Source organism: Clupea harengus, chromosome 15 (assembly GCF_900700415.2).
Source record: "Clupea harengus chromosome 15, Ch_v2.0.2, whole genome shotgun sequence".
NCBI classification, from domain to species: Eukaryota; Metazoa; Chordata; class Actinopteri; order Clupeiformes; family Clupeidae; genus Clupea; species Clupea harengus.
In genome coordinates this window covers 4074043-4096325 of record NC_045166.1, presented here as the reverse complement: position 1 = coordinate 4096325, position 22283 = coordinate 4074043, and the positions used below count along the sequence as shown (strand labels likewise).

The 22283-nt window shown below is 45.0% G+C and overlaps 1 pseudogene; it reads right to left on the bottom strand.

Moving 5' to 3' along the window:
* Positions 1–8642: 8642 nt before the first annotated feature.
* LOC116223833 lies at positions 8643–20349 on the bottom strand (annotated as a pseudogene).
* Between the last annotated feature and the right edge of the window lie 1934 nt (positions 20350–22283).

Sequence of the window (22283 nt, the reverse complement as noted above, 5' to 3'; positions counted from 1 at the left end):
CTGAAACCAGGTGCGCGCGACACTTCGCTCAAAGAGTAATCTGCGTGCGTGATTAGGCTGTGTAGGAAACCAGGAAAACGCGGAGTGGATTTCTATTGCTATGGGTATTCCACTGATAAAGTGGAACGGATTTGATTGTGAAGCAATGGATAGAACGCTGGACTATCTACAGCTAGTAGACTAATATTGATGGCAAATGTGGGGGGGTCCAAACGACTTTTTTTTTAAAGTGAAGGGGACGTGACCCCCCCAAGTTATATTGTGGCGACGCCCATGACTCAGGTCATTATAGAGTGGAGGTATGAAACGATAGAGTTAAATCATTTGGGGAAGCTGGCAATAATTCAGTGTAAACATTTGTGTGCATTTATAAAGTGGAAGTCACCCAAGTGTAAAAATGATTTCCACAAAAGCATAATAGTAATAATACTAATAAATACAGCCAACAACTCTCGCTGTTTATTCAGGCATTTATTTCATTATATATAACAATGAGAGATAAAAACAGGAAGCCAAACACTATGTGTATACAAAATTAAAAAAAACGGTCCATTCAGTGGAAACAATGCATGTAGATGAAACTAAATTAACTACATTAACCAACGCCACTCCGCCTTCTAGCACACCCATGGTAACACCGCAGCTTAAATCCCAAGACAAATGGGTAACTGTAAAGCGAGGAAGTAGTAGAAAAAATAAATCAATGTCCGTATCACACTCACATCCCATCTCAACTTCAAACCGTTTCTCCCCAATTAATATCACTGATGCTGATGATAAAGTTCTCGTAATTGGTGATTCCACCCTGAGACATATTAAACTCGCAACCCCGTCACAAACAGTGAGCTGTATATCCGGAGCTAGAGCAAATGACATCGAATCCCACTTAAAACTAATCGCCAAACGGAGATTCTCTAAAATTATTATTCACACAGGCGTAAACGATGTCCGCCTACGACAATCGGAAACCACCAAACTAAACTTCGCATCGCTACTCACTACCGCTACACAAATGGCAGACTCTGTAGTGTGTTCGGGCCCTATGCCCATAAACCGCGGTGACGAGATGTACAGCAGGCTATCCTCACTTAATAACTGGTTAGCAGAATGGTGCTCATACAATAACGTAGATTTCATAAATAACTGGCCAACTTTTTGGAGGAAGCCTGGGCTACTGCAGAAGGATGGCATCCACCCCTCCTGGGAGGGTGCTACACTCCTCTCTCAAAACTTAATACAACACCTAGCCCAAACCTACTACTGACAACCCAAAATTAGCACTGGAAGGCAGACCACACTAACTTCGGCTGCACCAGTACACTCTTTGCCCATATTAAACCATATACAAACGGTATCTATACCCAGAACGTACAAACCCAACGCAAATCACACTAAAATAAATATTAATCAGGATAATCTAATAAAGACACAAACTTTATCAGCACACAATGAAACTTGTACAATCCTAAAACTGGGCCTTATTAACATTCGGTCCTTAACATCAAAAGGTGCACTTATAAATGAGCTGATAACGGACAACAACATTCAAATACTTTTCCTAACTGAAACCTGGCTAAAACCAGATGAATTCCTAGCCTTAAATGAGTCCACCCCTCCAAGTCATGTTAACTGCCACATCCCCCGCAGCCAGGGGCGGTTTTAGGCACGGGCGACCCGGGCAGCCGCCCGGGGCGGCACTTTTTCATAAGACGTGCGGGGCGGCAAGAGCACTTAAAAAAAAAATCATCTGGGCCGCGACGCGGTTTTCTATTATCCATCATATCACTGTGTGTGGAATTGGCAAATTGGCGCCCCCTGCAGCTGTAGGCGCCTCTGCTCGCTAAGAAGGTGCCGTGAACAGATCCTGAGTGAGAAGGGAGAAGGGGGAAGGGGAAGGGGAGGGGGCGCGGGGGACAGTTCACGTCTCCCAAATGGAACGGACAAGGGGGGCGGGGGATCCACTGTATAGCAGTCACACCTGACTTTCTTCCAAATAACGCACATTCATAACATTATAATTACAGGCCTATAATTCCTGCACGTTTTCGTTTTTCTGAATTGTGTGAAATGGCTAATACAAATAGGTAATACAGAACGATTATGTGGTCACCAAGGGCAAGGTGAATTGGTGGAAGGAGACCACTGACTGCTCCAACTTATCCAACTGGTGAAGGTAGTACGTAGTTAGCAGAGTATAGATAGATAGATACTTTATTTATCCCGAGGGAAATTAAATACATCTTTTACAGAGTAGTCTATTACATTATCAAGATAACTATTGAAGGATGCTCAAGTGGACAAGGTAAAAATGTGTTTTCAGTCAAGTGTAACTTAACCTAAATTCCTATTAAGGCAACCAGCTAATGTTGAGCACCAACAGAATTGTTTGCTAGCTAGCGTTAGTTAGCTGATTTGACCATAGGGTATGGACATGTTCATTCATCTGACACTAGGCTAAAGTGTTAGCGAAGTCCCGCTAGCCACAACTAACAGAATATAACAGCATACAGAGTACTAGTATAATCTTAATAATGAACAGGTCGATAGCTAGCTGGTTAGACCATATATTTCCTTTGACACAACTATAATAGCCAGCGTTAGCGAAATCCCGTTAGCCACGATTAGCTAACTCAACTAAACCATAATGCATGTTGAGTGCTTGCACAACCTAACTTGCAGAGAGCTGGTTAGCTAACATTAATGCACATGATGTGTGCATTGATTCTCTTAAGTGTGTTATTCAAATGTTCTATTGAAGGATTTGTGCAATTGATACATTTAAGTTTGTCTTTCACTTATATTGTTATAATAAAAAATAAATAAGATTATTTTTTTTCCGGCGGGGGGGGGGGGGGCGCTCAGAGGGGGTTTCGCCCGGGGCGTAATTCCATGTAGAACCGCCACTGCCCGCAGCACAGGGTGTGGAGGTGGAGTAGCTACAATTTCCCTTGCTAACATGTATTTCCCCAAGACCTAAATTTAAATCTGCATCATTTGAAGTCCTAGTACTTCATCTTATGCATCCAATCTCAAAAGCCACTCAGCCGGTCACTCTTGTGACTAGGGATGAGAATCGAGAACCGGTTCTTTTTTAGAACCGGTTCCTAGTGAACCGATTGTTTGGAATCGTCAGCCAAATTCTTTAACGGTTCTGCTATCGGTCCTCTGTGGCGTTGCGCATTCGCAAACTTTTTTAGTTTCTTCTTCAGACTGCAGCAAACATGGCAACTAGGCAGAAGCGTTCTAAAGTTTGGCTCTATTTCACACGACAAAAATGACACCTACGCCACTTGTAACCCGTTTAAAAAGTCTATTTCGTCGAAGGGAGGAAATACAACAAATATGAATAAGCATTTGAACACACAGCATTCAATTAAATTACAGGAATGTCATGTCTTCGATGCATGCTCAGCTAACGTCGGCGCTTCATCTCTTTCTGTCCAAGGTAAACTCCTCAAAAGTGATCACAACCACTAACTGTGTGAAGCAATTTGCCTTTATTGTGTGTAGTCGATCAAGTTATCTTCTGTCCCTTCGTTTGAAGCATATATTTTAGCTCCGGCATTGGTCTCCCATTATTGATCACTTCACGTTTGGATTGAAAGTCCAGTTTTGAGAAATGTTTGATCGTAACGGTGTTAATTATCGGAGGGCGTGTGTTATCAGCAAACGTTCGCGTTATCGTGTTAACCCATTATTAAACTGAGCATATCGTCTTTTAATCCATTATTAAACTTAGCATATAGCTACGCTACGTTTAGCTATAGAATCTTCCATTTTCAGCCCCCTACATTGAGGCAGAGGTAGTGTTTGCCTCCCTCTTAATGTGGCTTTATGTCAGCTCAGCAAAATTCAGCGATTTTGTTAGTGCCATTGTTCATTGTGTAAACCAGCTTTCACTATATAAATAATCTCCATTTCCATCCAATTTAGCTGATAACGTTCAGTCAGACCGGTTCAGAGGCTGGTAGTCTGTCTGGGTCACAGGCTACAGCTAGCACGTCTTGTACACCTCTAGCCCATCCTTCTTCGAGGCAGGGGAAAAATAAAATGAGCGAGGAGAGGATCAACGAATGGTCACCGAGCAGTGACTAAGTTTGTGGTGAAAGGTTTGCACCCTTTTACTACGGTAGATGTCCCAGATTTTCGGTAGGTTAATTTCTAGGAACATGTTTAAATTAAACAGAATACATTTTAATTAAGTTATGTAAGTTTTATTTTAAGTTCAAGAGGAATATGTATAAATGTTTTTGGTTATTTTTTTTTTTTTTAAATGTGTATGTATACATACTGTATATGGTGTGTGCAGCATTATAGAAAATTATATAAAAGAAAATGAATGTAAATAAACCCGTTTGTGCTCTTTTTTTCACCCCTTGCCCAATAAGAATCGATAAAATAATCGATAAGGAATCGAATCGATAAGCAGGAATCGATAAGGCATCGGAATCGTTAAAATCTTATCAATTCTCATCCCTACTTGTGACACTAAGTAGACCACCAGGCCCCTACACTGAATTTTTATCTGAATTTTCCGACATCCTATCCGCCCTGGTTGTAAACTCTGATAAAATCCTCATAGTGGGAGATTTTAATATCCACATGGATAATGAAAACAATAGCCTTACAATTGCATTCCAATCACTAATAGACTCTATCGGGTTCTCCCAACACGTAAACACACCAACCCACCATCATAATCACACTATTGACCTTGTATTAACACATGGCCTAGAAATTGACCACCCTCTAGTTCTATCCCAAAATACTGCCCTTTCAGATCACCACCTAATTACATTCAACATGAAATTAGATCTCCGTCCAACAATGGAATTAACCCACTTCTACAGCCGTTGTCTGTCCGACAGGACTACAGCAGAATTCATATCAAAACTACCAGTCGCTCTTGCCACAGCTCCTACCACTGGCAAAGTAAATGACGAACGCACACCCCCACCCCATATCGACCTACTAACGGATGGCGTCATACATGCGCTCCACTCAACCCTTGATGCTGTTGCGCCACTAAAAAAGAGAATAAGAAAACTGAAAAGACTGGCCCCATGGTACACTGATCAGACTTGTGCACTTAACAAACCACACGAAAACTAGAAAAAAATGGTACTCCACCAAACTTGAGGTATTCCACCTGGCATGGAAGGATAGTCTTCTAAGCTATAAACGAGTACTTTCTGAGGCGAAATCGGCTTACTACTCTTCACTGATTGATAATAATAAAAACAACCCCAAGTTCCTATTTAACACCATTTCTAGGCTAACAAAAAACCACAATACAATCGATCATTCTGTTCCCATAAGCTTTAGTGGTAATGATTTCATGACCTTTTTCAATAACAAAATTCTAACAATAAGAGAACAAATTCATAGTCTCCTCCCCCTCTATGACCTTACACCTCTTCCAATATGCCCTATGGCAACACCCCCTCAACCTGGTGCTCTCCTTGAATCCTTCACGCCCATTGACCTCCCTGAACTAAACTCCCTGATCCTCTCATCTAAATCATCGACGTGCCTACTAGACCCTATCCCCACAAAACTTCTTAAACATGCACTACCCTTATTAAGTGAGACATTACTTAATGTAATGAATAATTCACTAATTTCAGGATACGTCCCCAAATCATTCAAAATAGCAGTGATCAAACCATCTCTCAAAAAACCTAACCTTGATCCTGATAATCTAGCTAACTATAGACCCATATCCAATCTCCCCTTCTTGTCAAAAATACTTGAAAAAATTGTAGCTAAGCAACTTACTTCCTTTTTACACTAAAACAAAATCGAAGAAACCCTCCAATCTGGCTTTAGAGCCCACCACAGCACTGAAACGGCCTTAGTCAAAGTCCTGAAGGACCTACTAATCGCATCCGACCATGCGTGCACCTCAATACTAGTTCTCCTAGACCTTAGTGCCGCCTTCGACACTATAGACCACCATATCCTATTACAGAGACTTGAACATCATGTTGGCATTAAAGGCTGTGCCCTATCCTGGTTTAGATCTTACCTCTCTGATCGCCATCAATTCGTTCAGGTCCATGAGAAGTCATCCAATCACACTAGAGTAAGCTACGGTGTTCCCCAAGGCTCTGTCCTCGGACCACTGCTCTTTTCCCTTTACATGCTACCCTTAGGTGCTGTCATAAGGAACCATGGCATTAACTTCCACTGCTATGCTGATGACACCCAACTCTACCTATCCAGGAAACCTGATGAAATTGTACATTTACCCAAGATAGAAACTTGCCTGCAAGATGTAAAATCTTGGATGGCTAACAACTTCCTGCTCCTCAACTCTGATAAAACTGAGGTTATGCTTGTAGGCCCCGATCAATTGAGAATGACACTATCTAGCCATCTATCCACACTCGATGGCATCCCAACACCCAATACTAGCATCAAAAACCTTGGGGTAACTATCAACCAAGACCTTCTACTTGACTCACACATAAAACAGATCTCAAAGACATCATTTTTCCATTTACGCAATATTGCCAAAATTAGAAAAGTCCTATCCCTCCAAGATGCAGAAAAACTAATCCACGCATTTATTACTTCCCGACTAGATTACTGCAATGCTCTCCTGTCCGGATGCAGCATCAACTCAATAAAGAGCCTCCAACTTATACAGAACGCTGCTGCCCGTACACTCACCAGAACTAAAAAATATGAGCACATCTCACCTGTACTTGCCTCTCTGCATTGGCTCCCTGTCAAAAGTAGAATTGATTTCAAAGTACTCCTGCTAACATACAAAGCCCTAAATGACCTGGCTCCAAACTACCTTAAGGAATTAGTTGTCCCCTACTGTCCTCCAAGACCGCTCCGTTCCCAGAGTGCTGGCCTCCTTGTAATCCCAAGAATATCAAAAACCACAGTAGGAGGCAGAGCCTTTAGCTACCGAGCCCCCCTCCTCTGGAACAATCTCACTGCCTCCATTCGAGATGCAGACACCTTACCGATATTCAAATCGAGACTAAAGACATTCCTCTTCAGTGCATCCTATAGCCATAAGTAACTGCGTCAACTAAGCCTAGGGGCTGAGCAGGGGCGAGAGACAACAAGGCCAATCCCGGCATGGAGGTTACCCTGCCCATTTTGGTGGCGCGCCTCTCATCCTTCACTCCTGTGATGCTTTTCCATAGGGCCACTTGGTAGATAGGTAAACAGATGCTAGTGTGAGACAAAATTAAACCAAAACCTACATTGAGGGCACTTTAGAAAGGTGTACTTAAAGGTCAAAAAACCGAAACATACACCTAGAATCTAGGCCAACCCTTAAGGGACAATTAAGAACATCAGAAACCCATTGGTGGAAAAAAAAAAAAAAATGAAAAAAAATAAAATAAATAAATAAATAAAAAATATAAATAAATAAAAATAGATACACACCCGCTCTGCCCCTGTCCTGCTTAGTTGGGCCTGGGGGCTGAGCGGGTGAGAGAGACAATGCCTAACACGGCAGGGAGGCTGTCCTGCCAGACTCGGTGGCGCACCTCTTAGTTCTCTCAATCCTGTAATGCTTTCCATGGACCACTTGGTAGATAGGTAAACAGATGCTAGTGTAAGACAAAATTACATATACCAAACAAATCTAAACACATGTAATACCCCCCTAATCAACCAAACTGGACTAAAATCTAAATAATATATTAAATAATATTCCCTTACACCTAGCCAGGCAGGCCCTCTCCCTCTCTCTCTCGCTCTCTCTCTCCCTCCCTCTCCTCTCATATCACATTGCTAATGCTTATAATAATACTGATAAAATGGCCATATTGCCTACTGTAAATCTACTACCCAAAGGTATCTCCTTATCTGTTTCTGAAATAAATGTCTACTAACAAAAATGTTCTCTCTCCCTTGTAGCATGTTCCAATTGCTGATGGAAGTGGAAACATTGCTCCTCACCCCCACTACTCCTCAACTACGCATATGGACAGCCAAACTCTACCCACTCACTCTGTTCCTTTTCTTTTTCTCCTAATCCAGACTATCTTCGCTATGGGACGCTGCTGTAATCTCTCCACCCGGTCTACCCGTAGAAACCCTCTGCCAATTGCACCCACCGCCACCGCACTGCCGTACACTTACTCTACCTCATACCCTATGCTAGCATTTATATGCAATATATAATATTGCCACCATCAACATGTTTCTCTGTTCCTACTCCCCTTACCCCTGTAACAGTAAACCTTTGAGCACAGTGTATACCCACTAAACTGGTCTTGTTTGTATCATGTATTTACCACCGGATGTCTGTATATATATTATGTACACCTACCAAATGCAGGATATGTACAACACCTGTTGTTTCCCATCCCCTTCTGCCACACAACCCTCCCCCATCCCCCCTTCCTATCCACCCGGCCGACCTCAAGCAGATGGGTCCCCCCTTATGTGCCGTGGTTCTGCTTAAGGTTCCTTCCTGACTAACAGGGAGTTTTTTCTTGCCCGTGTTGCCAATGTGCTTGCACTAAGGGGGTTCAGGCTCTGGGCTCTGTAAAGCGCCTAGAGACAATTGTATTGTTATGGCGCTATATAAATAAAATTGAATTGAATTGAATTGAATTTCCCCCTCTCGCTCACACTGCAACAGGGGATAGGGTGCTGGGGGCTGGAGCACGACTGTGTGGTTAGAGGTAAAGCCCCTCTGGTGTGCCCTCTTGCTTTTTGTACAGGACGTTCTCTTTGGACTTCTTGAAGTCCTCGTTGGTGACCTTCATCCTGCGCTCCCGAAGAGCCATGAGCCCAGCCTCAGTACAGATGGCCTGGAGAGGGGAGAGAAGAGAGAGAGAGATAGAAAGAGGGAGAGAGAGAAACAAAGAAGAGTGAGAGAAAAAGAGAGAAAGGAAGAAGAGACAAGAGAGGAGAGAGAGGGAGAGAGAAAGAGAATGTGTGTTTCGGGGTGGGGGGAAGGAGGAAAGAAAAGATAAGTTTACATATAGAGCCACAATTTGAGATGAAGATACTGCTGAAAATAAATAATCTCAGGTCATATAACATATCAGAGATTTTGTAGGACATATATATACACACCTGTAGCTGCCACACATAAACATGGTTCTTTCCCCCTTACCTTAATGTCAGCCCTGGAGAGGTCGTCTCCAAGATGGCCAAGATGAGCTCGTCTAGGGTCACGTCGTCGGCCACGGTCATCCTGCTGGTGTGGATACTGAAGATGCGCCTCTTGGTTTTCTCGTCGGGCAGGGGGAACTCGATCTTGCGATCAATCCGTCCTGGAAATAGCCATGCAGTGGGGAAGAGTGAGTCAGTGAGAGAGATGCTGTTGCTGCTTATCGGAGACTCATTTCCTGTTGATGAGTTATTCAGCATCTTCTCTTCAACTCAAGTCTTCATCAACTTTTCTTCATCTAAAAGTTGCTGCTAGTGATAGCTCTGTGGAACACTTGCTTAACAAACAGCAAAGGATTAAAATAGAGGGACAGCCTCTACAGTGGCTCATCTAGTGCAATAACAACATTGTGAACGTTAGCATTGCTGACATTGCTTTATAGCATCTTTAACAGATAAAGGTGCTGAGATATAGATTAATGATATCCATCACTGATCTGTAGTATTGAGCTGCAGCTGCAGTACTGTGTGCAGGAGCTCACCTGGCCTGATGAGCGCAGGGTCCAGGGTCTCGATCCTGTTGGTGGCCATGATGACCTTGACGTCTCCTCTGGAGTCAAATCCGTCCAGCTGGTTGAGAAGCTCCAACGTGGTCCTCTGGATCTCTCTCTCACCTCCAGAGTTGGAGTCATATCTTCAGAAGAACATAACACACAGATCAAACCACAGTAAGTAATCAGTCTAGCAGGAAAAAAAAACTACCAAAAACAAAGAAAACTTTATTATATTAAAAATTGTACTCATGCCCAGTGAATACTATATAAATGTTCAGAACAATGATCTGGCTAAAGACGGGACATAGCTTTATTATAAGGGATTCATTAATTAATAGGGAAAAATGTATGGATGGTGGGTGAAATATCCTAACAGAGAAGTCTACATATGTCGAGCGGGACATATTGGACCTTTAAAATGTTTAATCACCTCTTGGTGCCAATAGCATCGATCTCGTCGATGAAGACAATAGACGGGGCGTGTTCCTCCGCCACCCTGAAGAGCTCTCGCACCAGCTTGGGTCCATCGCCCAGGTACTTCTGGATCAGCTCGGAGCCCACCACACGCAGGAACGTAGCCGACGTTTGGTTGGCCACAGCCTTGGCCAGAAGCGTCTTTCCTTTAACCCACAGAAGAAAGTCAACACATGTTGCTATAAATATATACATATACACACACTACAAAGTATATAGCAGTGCTGTGGATTGGGAGTACTGGCCAAATTACCTTTAACCCACAGAGCAAAGTTAGCACATACCATTTTTTCAATCTACTTAGCACTATTGTAGAGTATAAGCCAAATGCAGATGCAGATCATTCACTCTTCAGTAACAGTTTTACAGTAACAGTGTACAAATACTATTCTTTAAGGCCTTGGTTAAAATATCATATATTGAAACATTTTGATGTGAACAATGATCTAAAAAAAAACACCACTTTTGTAAGGTAAGTGTCACGTGTTACACCTTTTCACTTTCTGTTCCTTGTCTTTGGATGTTTCATCATGTGCCTTTGTTTACTTGTCTAACCGTGTGTTTCTTGTGTTTACTTGTTTAACCGTGTGTTTCTGGTGTTCGTTGTATCTCAGTTCACGCTCCTTGTTTTACTACCTGGTTTCTTTGTTCCTATTTATTGAATCATTGGTTTAACCTGTGTCTTGTTTTCTTAACTTTTGTGAGATTTTCTTCCGATCTTGGTCTGTTATTGTTTGTGGTTTCAAGTGGTTTTGTGTTTGAGTTTCCACACTTTGTGCTTTGCACATTCTGTTCTTGTTTAAAACCCTCGTTGGGAGTACAAAATCCTCATTTTGATTTCAATCTGTGTTTTGATTTGCATTCATTCGAAGCATGACAGAAAGAGATTTAAGCATAACCCACCTGTTCCTGGTGCCCCGGATGACACCTTTGGGAGGTTTAATTCCCATCTCCTCATAGTACTCGGGGTCCGTCAGAGGCAGCTCCACTGATTCCTGTGAACAGTTGGACATATTAGTTTCCCAAACATTTGAGCGCCATAGACCCCATAGATCCCAAGACCCCATAACCCTAAAGTTGGGGAAAGACTGGATTACTTTTCCTATTCATCAATGTTACACACACACACACACACACACACACACACACACACACACACCTTAATCTCCTGGATCTGACTGTCCAGTCCTCCAATACCAGCATAGGTTTCTTGAGGAGCCTTCTCCACTTTCATCACGGTGACCAATGGATCGGTGTCATCCATCAACACCCCGATGACGGCATGAACCTGTTGACCAAGAGAAGATGAAATCTCACGGCAAGGATAACTGCTCTAACTGTCTGTTTGTTGTGTGCTCTTATAAAAAAAAAGTTCTGTGTTCACAGTCCTAGCTCGATAAATGGGGTCATAAACAATTCCATCTAATCAACACATTGTTTCAGGAGCAAAGAGGGGAGGGGTGTAATTTGATTGGCTGTTGAGCTCAAATATCAACAACCTTTCACCAGAATAGCAGATGTTAAAAAGGCCATAGGAACTATTGTTAAGTTGCCCAGTAGATTTAGGTTTATGACCATATATAATTGCGTGGGTCATGTGACTTCACTCCACACGGTACAGTTTTAGTTTGTTGCTGCACGGCATAATTAGATGGAGTGGCAGTTAACGTTGGGCATATTTTCGCCTAGTTGAACGTTGCACTTGAACATAGAAACTCGTGTGCGTCCATGTAGAAAATCACACACTTGCATAATCACACACTTGCAACACACACTTGCATAATCACACACTTGCATAATCACACACTTGCACAATCACACTTGCACACGCATAACCACAATCACAATCACACACACATACAAACATACACCCACCTACAATTCATTCCATTTAATTGTGTGAAAGCAATACAAAGTGCAAATAACCAAACTGGATATCCAAGTCTCCATTCTTTCCCATTCTCACCGGATGCCCCTCAGTGATAACACATTTCCCGACCCCCCTCTATAACAATTTGGTGCCGAAACCCGGGATAGGTTATTACTGAGGAAAAAGATGTTTGGAGACGAAGACCAGTTTGATCCGGAGGCAGGACATCACTCACCCCGCATCATCAGACCGCCAGTTCGTCTGGCTGACTTTGAAGTTGAGTATGCAGCTCATCGTCGTCAGCCCTGCTACACCCAGTTATCGGAGGATGATGAGGAAGACTATGAGGATGAGCATAATGCTACTCGTGGCCAACAGACTGAACAACAGAGGCCTGTGCAAGGAGCTGCCAGCGCAACCAGAGGTACTGCGCACACTCCCCTAGCACCTGCAAATGCAGCCATAGATGCGCACAGCACAATCCGCGCCCTGAGTGAGCACAATAGGATACTTATGGAGACAGTTAAGGTTCTGACGGACAGGATGCAGAGTGACAGAACAGTTAATTCTACCCCTCGTCAGCACCTCCCATTCACACCTCAAACAGCATATCCTAACCCGCCTGCTCATCCAGTGAGACACAGCAGCACCCCTGCTTTCAGACCTCAGTTGCCAGCCTATGCCCCACGCAATGTGCCTCTTATGCCACTCTCGCAGCCACCCAGCTATAGGCGTGCTGCTCGTATCACGTCGTTCCAAGACCCACTGCCACAGGCTCAGGTCCATCAATCAGCAGAGCCAAGTGGACGTTACTACCTCACTGAGGCCATGGAACGCCTGAACTTGCATGCAGTCCGCCATCAGCCAAATCCACCTCCACCACGTCAGCAGGACTCCAGGTCTGGCCATTCTGATGAGGGTCCATACAGGCCTGTGCCACATCGTGTGACTCACCGGGCACTACGACCAGCAAGCCCTCCACAATCCAGCGTCCATAGCCTCTCACGCTCCACCTCTCCACCCAGGAGAGAGACAACCTACCGAGGCCCCAAGCCCTCCATACCGCAGTTCACCAGTGATGATCCCCGTCAGTTCGCTAGGCTGAAGCTGGCCTTAGAGAATCTACTACCAGAAGATGCCACAGAGAGATTTAAATATCAGGTACTGGTGGACCACTTAAGATTTGAGGAAGCTCTGCTAATAGCTGATTCATACTGTAACTCACACCGTCCTTATAGTGACACCATGCGCTCACTGATAGAGCACTATGGACAGCCCCACAAGTTATCACTTAAGAGAATAGCGGAGGTGATGGATGAGCCAGATGTTTGCAGCGGAGACCTCAAAGCCTTTCGGAGATTCGCACTTAAAGTACGGGCCCTGGTTGGAATGTTGGATCAGATGGAGGAGGAGGGAGCCATCGAACTCCATTGTGGCTCACATGTTGCCAGGCTTCTCTCTAAGTTGCCACACGACTTGTGCAGCAATTTTAGGAGGCATACCCACCCACGGAAGCAGCCTGTGCCTACCTTATTGGACTTCGCTGACTGGCTTGAATTTGAACTGGAGGTGCAGGGCACAGAGGTCAACCCAGCACGTGCAGACAGTGGAGATGCATTCAGGAAGGTGAAAGAGAAGAGGGAGCGCAAGTCAGCGGCATATTCCACCACAGTGATGGAAGTCCCCTCTCCTACAAGCACCTCACCATCCACAGCCATCCGTGATGACTCAGCTGGGAAGACTCCAGATACAGTTAAGAGTTACTGTCCTTACTGTGACAGCAATAGTCACTATCTTAATCAGTGCAGTAATTTCAAGGGGTTAACAAGTGTGCAGAAGACAGCCTGGATTAAGACCAATTACCGGTGTTGGAGATGTGGTCGGAAGCACCAGGCTGCCAAGTGCAGGTTAAAGGTCACCTGCCAAACCTGCAAAGGCAAACACTTAACAGCACTCCACGAAATCAACGCCAGACCTCACACTGAAGGTGAGAAACCACCAGTGGTGGCAGAGACTTCAACTGGGACACTGTACTTAGACAGACCAGGTCATAGTAACAGTGTTCTGTTGAAAGTAGTTAAAGTACTCCTGTACCATGGCCCACGCACACTGACCACTTATGCCATATTGGACGATGGATCCGAAAGGACCATTTTGCTGCAGGCTGCTGCCAAACAGCTTGGCTTAGTGGGACAGCCGGAGAACCTCTCTCTCAGGACTGTGAAGAATGATGCACAGGTCATAGCAGGAGCGACTGTCACTTTCACCCTCTCACCCGCCTCACAGCCTAAGAGGAAGTTCCAGATAGAGGGTGCCTTTACAGCTGAAGCATTGGGACTCGCCCGCCACAGCCATCCAGTGGCAAAGTACCATCACCTGCGAGATCTCCCACTCCAGCCCCTCGACAATGTCCAGCCACTGCTCTTGATAGGATCAGACTACCCCCACTTGATTACTCCCGTAGAGCCAGTGCGCCTGGGACCACCCGGTGGACCTGCTGCCATAAAGACCAGGCTGGGATGGACACTACAAGGACCAACGAAGCTGCTACAGCACCGCTTGTCCCCTCAACAGTGCTTATTCACAGCTCTTAAGTCTCCCGCTGTTGAGCTGCGTGAGCACGTAGAGAAGCTGTGGCAACTGGACATACTTCCTTACAGGAGTGAGAAAGAGGTGGTCCGTTCCAGGAGTGACCAAGAAGCAGTGCAGCTGTTACAGGCTAATACAGTGAGAGTGGACGTAGATGGTATACTCAGGTATGCAAACCCTCTGCTGAGGAAGAAATCCACACCACCGTTAAGCGCTCCACCACAAGCAGTCCTGCCAATGCTGCGGGGAACTGACAAGCGCCTGAGTAAAGACCCAGAGCTCGCCAAGGTGTATATTGAGGAAATTAGGAAGTTAGAGGATGCTGGATATGTCACCAGGCTGCCACCAGACAAGCTGGATGAGTCTCCTGAGTCTTGGTACATCCCACATCATCTGGTCAGCCACAATGGAAAGCATCGGGTAGGTTTTAACTGCTCATTCAAGTACCAAGGTGGCAACCTAAATGAGTGTCTACTGGCAGGGCCGACTCTGGGTTCATCCCTCCTAGGAGTGTTGCTACGCTTCAGGGAGCACACAGTTGCCTTTGCTGGCGACATTAAGGGGATGTTCCACCAGATACGCCTGTTGCCTGAGGACAAACCCCTCCTCAGATTCATATGGCGAGACATGGTCCGTGACGCCCCAGTGACAGTCTACCAGTGGAATGTCCTTCCCTTCGGGACGACGTGCAGCCCTTGTTGTGCAGCATTCGCCCTTCAAAAGCATGTCATTGACCACAGTGACCCACAGGAGGAAGTGCGCAATGCAGTGGAGCACCATTTTTATGTGGACAACTGGCTTCAGAGCTGTGCCATCGTGAAGGATGCCAAAGGTTTGGTTGACAGACTCAGAGTGCTGCTGGAAGAAGGAGGGTTCTCTCTGCGACAGTGGGCCAGTAATGACCTTCAGGTCATCTGTCATCTCCCTGCCGCAGACCGGTCAGCCAGCACCGAGCTCTGGCTTTCCCACCAGCAGTCAGATGCCAAGGAGTCAACCCTGGGCCTACAGTGGCACTGTCAGTCTGACACACTGACCTACAAATGTCGTCAGATGGAGAGCCAGGCAGCCCCCACCATGAGGATCATCTACCGCATTTTGGCCAGCCAGTATGATCCATTAGGATATATCATCCCATTCACCACCAGAGCGAAGAGTCTCGTCCAGAAGCTGTGGGAGAAACAGAGAGACTGGGATGATCCTCTGCTGCCAGCTGACATTCTGCAAGCATGGAAGGAGTGGGAAAGTGAGTTGAAGCACATAGATAAGATCTCTATCCCCAGATGTTATGTCACACCTGTCTTGGATTCACCCAATGCCTGGAGAGATATCCACATATTCTGCGATGCCTCCGAGCGGGCCTATGGGTCGGTAGGCTACCTGCGCACAGAGGATGCCTCTGGACAAGTACAGGTGGCCTTCCTAGCAGCCCGCTCCAGAGTAGCACCGAAGCGGCAACAGTCCATGCCTAGACTAGAGCTCTGTGCAGCCCTCACAGGAGCCCAGCTGGCCACAACGCTCGGGAGAGAGCTCACTTTGGACGTCCGCCATGTTCATATGTGGACTGATTCATCCACCGTGCTCACTTGGATTACATCCGATTCATGTCGATATAAAGTTTTTGTCGGCACACGGATTGCTGAGATCCAAGAGCTCACAGACATCCACATGTGGTGTTATGTCCCCACGAACGCTAACCCAGCTGATGATCTCACACGTGGTAAGACACTCCTGCAGCTGGCAGAGCTATCCTGCTGGAGTCAGGGCCCAGCCTTTCTGCTGGAGCAGCCTGACGCCTGGCCAGCATCCCTCCAGATCACTGCGAGTAGCAGCGACGAGGGAGAAAGTAAGCAGACATTCTGTGCGCACGTGGTGGCAAGCAGCAAGCAGCCTGACATCACACAGTTTCAAACCTTTCAAGATCTTGTCGATGCTACAGCGCAGGGCCTACACGGGGCGGCAGGCCATCAGGGCGAGCCTCCGGCTGATACCTACAGAGAGGCTGAGATCAGCCTTTACAGAGATGCCCAAGCATCTACATTCCCAGAAGAGGTCAAAACCCTTTCCGCAGGGAAACCCGTGCCCTCCACGAGCAGACTCCTGACCTTATCACCTGAGCTGGATGCTGACAGGCTTCTCAGAGTTGGTGGGCGCCTGCGCCGTGGAGAGGGACTGGACCAAGAAGTAACACACCCGGTGGTTTTAGACCCCAAACACCCTCTCACTGCCCTTCTCATAAAGAAGTATGATGAAGACCTACGTCACCCAGGAGTGGAGCGGGTCTTCGCTGAGCTTCGCAGGAAATATTGGATCCTGAGAGGACGGGAGACCATCAAGCAACATCAGCACCACTGCACACAGTGTCAGAGGTGGCGAGGGAAACCAGAGGTTCCAAGGATGGCTGACTTGCCCCCCTCCCGCCTCCGTTTGTTCAAGCCAGCCTTCCACTCTACTGGTGTTGACTGTTTCGGGCCCTTCATCATCCGGGTTGGTCGTCGCAGTGAGAAGAGATGGGGCATAATATTTAAGTGCTTGACCACAAGGGGAGTCTACCTAGACATGCTGAATAGCATTGACACGGACTCGTTCCTGATGGCACTCCGCCGGTTTGTCTCCCGGAGAGGGAAGCCCTATGAGCTGTTGTCTGACCAAGGGACAAACTTTACGAGTGGCCAGAAGGAGCTGAAGGAGGCCTTCACTGCCCTCGAGCCAGATCTGCAGTCTTTGCTTGCCAAGCAGCAAATCAGATTCCAGTTCAATCCTCCTGGGGCACCTCATTTCGGAGGCACCTGGGAGAGAGAAATAAGGTCCTTAAAAGCAGCCCTCCAGGTGACACTCGGCAGCCAGTCTGTCACAGAGGAAGTGCTGAGAACAGTCCTGACTGAAATCGAAGGGATACTGAACTCAAAACCACTCGCTTATGTGTCATCTGATGTAGCAGATGTGGACCCAGTTACCCCGAACAGCCTTCTGATGGGGCGGCCCGACTCGTCACTACCTCAGATAGTCTACCCTGCCTCTGAAATGCTGACACGCAAACGCTGGAGACACAGTCAGGTCCTGGCTGACCATTTCTGGTCACACTTCATCCGCAGGTACCTGCCTAGTTTTCAGCCCAGAAGCAAGTGGACCAAGAAAACCGTCAACCTCCAGACCGGAACTGTGGTGATGATCGTTGATCAGCGCCTGCCTCGCGCCCTGTGGCCAGTGGGTGTGGTAACCCACACTACTGCGGGAGCTGATGGGAGGATTAGATCGGCGACAGTGCAAGTGAAGGGCCGGGACTATAGCAGACCTGTTTCCAGATTGGTCCATCTGGCAGCCCTGCCTGAGGATGATCAGACACCACTAACCTCTTGTTCTCCACAGGACTAATTAGACTGTTATGGCCTCACCTTTGGGCAAATTTACAGTGTATATTTGGGGGCGGCATTGTTAAAAAGGCCATAGGAACTATTGTTAAGTTGCCCAGTAGATTTAGGTTTATGACCATACATGGTAATTGCGTGGGTCATGTGACTTCACTCCACACGGTACAGTTTTAGTTTGTTGCTGCACGGCATAATTAGATGGAGTGGCAGTTAACGTCGGGCATATTTTCGCCTAGTTGAACGTTGCACTTGAACATAGAAACTCGTGTGCGTCCATGTAGAAAATCACACACTTGCATAATCACACACTTGCAACACACACTTGCATAATCACACACTTGCATAATCACACACTTGCACAATCACACTTGCACACGCACAACCACAATCACAATCACACACAGATACAAACATACACCCACCTACAATTCATTCCATTTAATTGTGTGAAAGCAATACAAAGTGCAAATAACCAAACTGGATATCCAAGTCTCCATTCTTTCCCATTCTCACCGGATGCCCCTCAGTGATAACACATTTCCCGACCCCCCTCTATAACAGCAGATTACATCTTTACTTGTGATAAAGTTCTCACCTTGTGATTGAGGAGGACGGAGCACCCTGGCTCTAGAAGGTCCTTATCCACGAAGGACAGGATGCTGACGTAGTGCTCCGAGCCCACAGAGGTGGACACAATGGCGTGGCTGTCGTCGATGATCTCCTCCAGAGTTCCCACTGACATGGGGGTTCCACTCAGGTCATCGACCTTTGACCTTTCCTCCTAGGGGGAAAGACACATGATGGGGTTGAGAGTGGGTCTGGAAGAAGTTCACATCTGGGGAACACTCACTGAGATTTTCATAATGTACTGCACTGAGGGCCCACACCAAACAAGGATGGCTTTCCCTCTAAAGGCGCCTTCAGACTGTGAGATTTCACCAATCTTATAAGTATATGGCCATCTTTCAACCTTAGTGTGTGACGTAGGACCACCGTTTTGGAGCCATGACCAGAGCCATGACCACGTTTCTTTCACGGTGGTCATCTTTCATCTGGGACAGCCCAAAATCACACAGTACACACCGGGCTTAAAACATATAGCTAGGGAAAAAAAACCCTAACAACTACTTTGTGTCAGATTGAATCAGTACCTCTACTTTGAACTACATCTTCTTGAAACGATGGACTGTTGGTTTGGATATTTCAAACACACAAAACCCACTAATCCCACACCCCCATCCACAATTAAAACCAAATACCCACAATGGTTGCCTCCTACCATATGGTGCCATATGAAGCTCTATGTGACTACCTATATACAGACGTGGACAAAATTGTTGGTACCCTTCATTTAAAGAAAGAAAAACCCACAATTGTCACTGAAATAACTTGAAACTGACAAGCTCCAGTTTTGTCTCATCTGTCGAAAGGACATTCTCCCAGAAGCCCTGTGGCTTGTCAATATGCATTTTGGCAAATTCCAGTTTCGCTTTTATATGATTTGCTTTCAACAGTGGTGTCCTCCTCGGTCGACTTTGGCTCAAACAGCGACTGATGGTGCGATCTGACACTGATGTACCTTGACCTTGGAGTTCACCTCTAATCTCGTTGGAAGTTGTTTTGGGCTCTTTGGTTACCATTCGTATTATCCGTCTCTTCAATTTGTCATCAATTTTCCTCTTGAGGCCACGTCCAGGGAGGTTGGCTACAGTCCCCTGGACCTTAAACTTCTGAATAATATGTGCAACTGTAGTCACAGAAATATCAAGCTGCTTGGAGATGTTCTTATAGCCTTTACCTTTAACATGCTTGTCTATAATTTTCTTTCTAATCTCCTGAGACAACTCTGTCCTTAGCTTTCTGTGGTCCATGTTCAGTGTGGTACACACCATGATACCAAACACCAGTGACTACTTTTCACCCTTTAAATAGGCAGCCTGACTGATTACAAGTTTGAAGACACATGTAATGCTAATTAGAGGACACACCTTAGTTTAACATGTCCCTATGGTCAAATTATTTTCAATCTTTTCTAGGGGTACCATCATTTTTGTCCAGGCCAGTTTAATTCGTTTTTTTTTTTTTTTTTTATTATTCTGTTGAACCACAATTCGAAAGCAATTTCTGATTTTCATTAGTTCATTTTCAGTAAATTTGTATTTATCATTACTTTTGTCAGTTTCAAGTTATTTCAGTGACCATTGTGGCTTTTTCGTCCTTTAACGGAAGGGTACCAACAATTTTGTCCACGTCTGTAACTAATAGGCTAACACGTACTTCCTGTTTCTCCTCCAGAGGCCTCATCTGCTCCTGATTCCTGATGAACTCCTCCTCCATCAGCAGGTAGTCTTTAATCCGCTCCTGCTTCAGGAGCTTCAGTCTGCATTGGGTGTGTGGCGTGACTGAAAAGGTCACAGACACAAGAGGTCATTTGCAGGTGCAACATAAACAGCTGAATATCCTATTAGGGGATATGTCTTACTCAGAGGTAGCTTGCTAGCAGCATCAGACCCCTTCGACTTCCTCTTCCCTACTCTGGTAGGAATGGGAGGCTCATATTTCTTCTTCTTATCCTGTCACGGAAAGACAATACAACATACATCCTGGATGTTTATTTTTGTTGGTTTGTATTAAGAAAAAAAAATGTATACTGAAATGGACTGGGTTGGAATAACAAACTGGCCTGATTACCTTATCGTCCTTCTTTCCACCTCCAGGACCATGGCCTCCACTTTGGTTTTGTCCCTGTAACGATAGGACAGGGATTGTGTAAATGAATCACAAAATACTCGGTATACTATTATGGGGCGCCGTTTGTAAAATGTTGCACGTTCTAAAACCCTGCTCAGTTTTGGTACATTTAGCATTATCATATGGGGAAAAAAGCACAACAATATTCAAATGTCACTTTTTCAAACATTTAGAGAGATATTCATGTAAGGATAATGTTTGGCAGTAACACAAAGTTGTTGAATAATATAAATGTTTCATCTAAATGTAAATGTTAAATATAAATGTAAATGTAAATGTTAAATGTAAATGTAAATGTTAAATATAAAAGTAAATGTTCAATGTTATATATAAATGTTAAATATAAGTGTTAAATGTAAATGCTAAATGTAAATGTTAAATGTAAATGTTAAATGTTAAATGTTCAGTCTACATGTCAGATTTGAAGACTGAACCTTACAATATTTACGGTAATTGGCTTTCATAGTTTTCACGTCACGTCAGAATTACCAGCTTGCGGGCAAGAAATACACTCCACAGCTGTCTACCACTGGAATTTATACAGGAACTGACCATCTTTCATTCAAGATTATTTAATATATCCGCTTTAAAATTGTCTGACATAAGTAGTAAAATGCCAGACAGTTGTTGCTCGGTTGGCTGTTCAAATCGGCGAGGAGACAAGCCCGGCTGTTTCCAGCTGATTGTAGACGTCTTCTGGGTCAACTTTTCTCAGGCTGGCAGTAAAGTAGCCTTATTTTTGGAGCTTGCAATAAAAGCAGTAACCCTGTTTTGGTCGCCTCATTTATCAGAATAACTACCTAAAACGGGAATAGATCAAGAAATAAAGTCAAGAAACAAAGCATCAACACGATTCAAATTGGATTACCCGGTTTCTGCTCTGAGATTGCGACAAGTACCTAAGCAAGTAGGCTAGGCTACTGTATTTTGTCATCCAACTGGTAATACTACAATGCCAGTAGAAAATACTTGGGAAGATAATTTCAGGTGTCATTCACCAGACCAGGTGGTTGTACTTGTGTTAACCAGGAAATTGTGTCAAATGATAAAGAACAGTGTTGGGTAGGCTGAAGGCTGCTAGCTAACAGCATGTAGCTCGCTAGCTGTTAGCTAGCTATTAAATGGCAATCATCTTTGCTCTGATAATGAAGATGTTTATTAGTTTTCACCTTCCAGACGACATCGTTATGAACCCATCCCCTTCTGAAAATTAAATTACTATCTGTGCTTTTGGTAGGCTTTCATTTTTTTTTTAGGTGTGTAGGGGGACGGATTTTCTATTTTCTATTTTCTCTGCTCCAAACTGGAGCTCAGGCAGGGACTTCTACGATGTTATAGAAATACAAATATCAGCGGGTGCAGTAAAGGGATCACAGGTTCCCAAAATGTAATTTTTTTCTAGATATCTCTGTCTGGCTATTGTGGTATGATCTGTGTTTGATGGCGATCGTAATTGAGTAGGCTGCACTGCTCGACGATGTCCACTGTTGGTCGACATCTTCGCTTATCGCTTGTAGTGTGACTGAAAGCTATGAATTACCGTAAATATTGTAATGTTCTGTCGTCAAGTCTGACATGTAG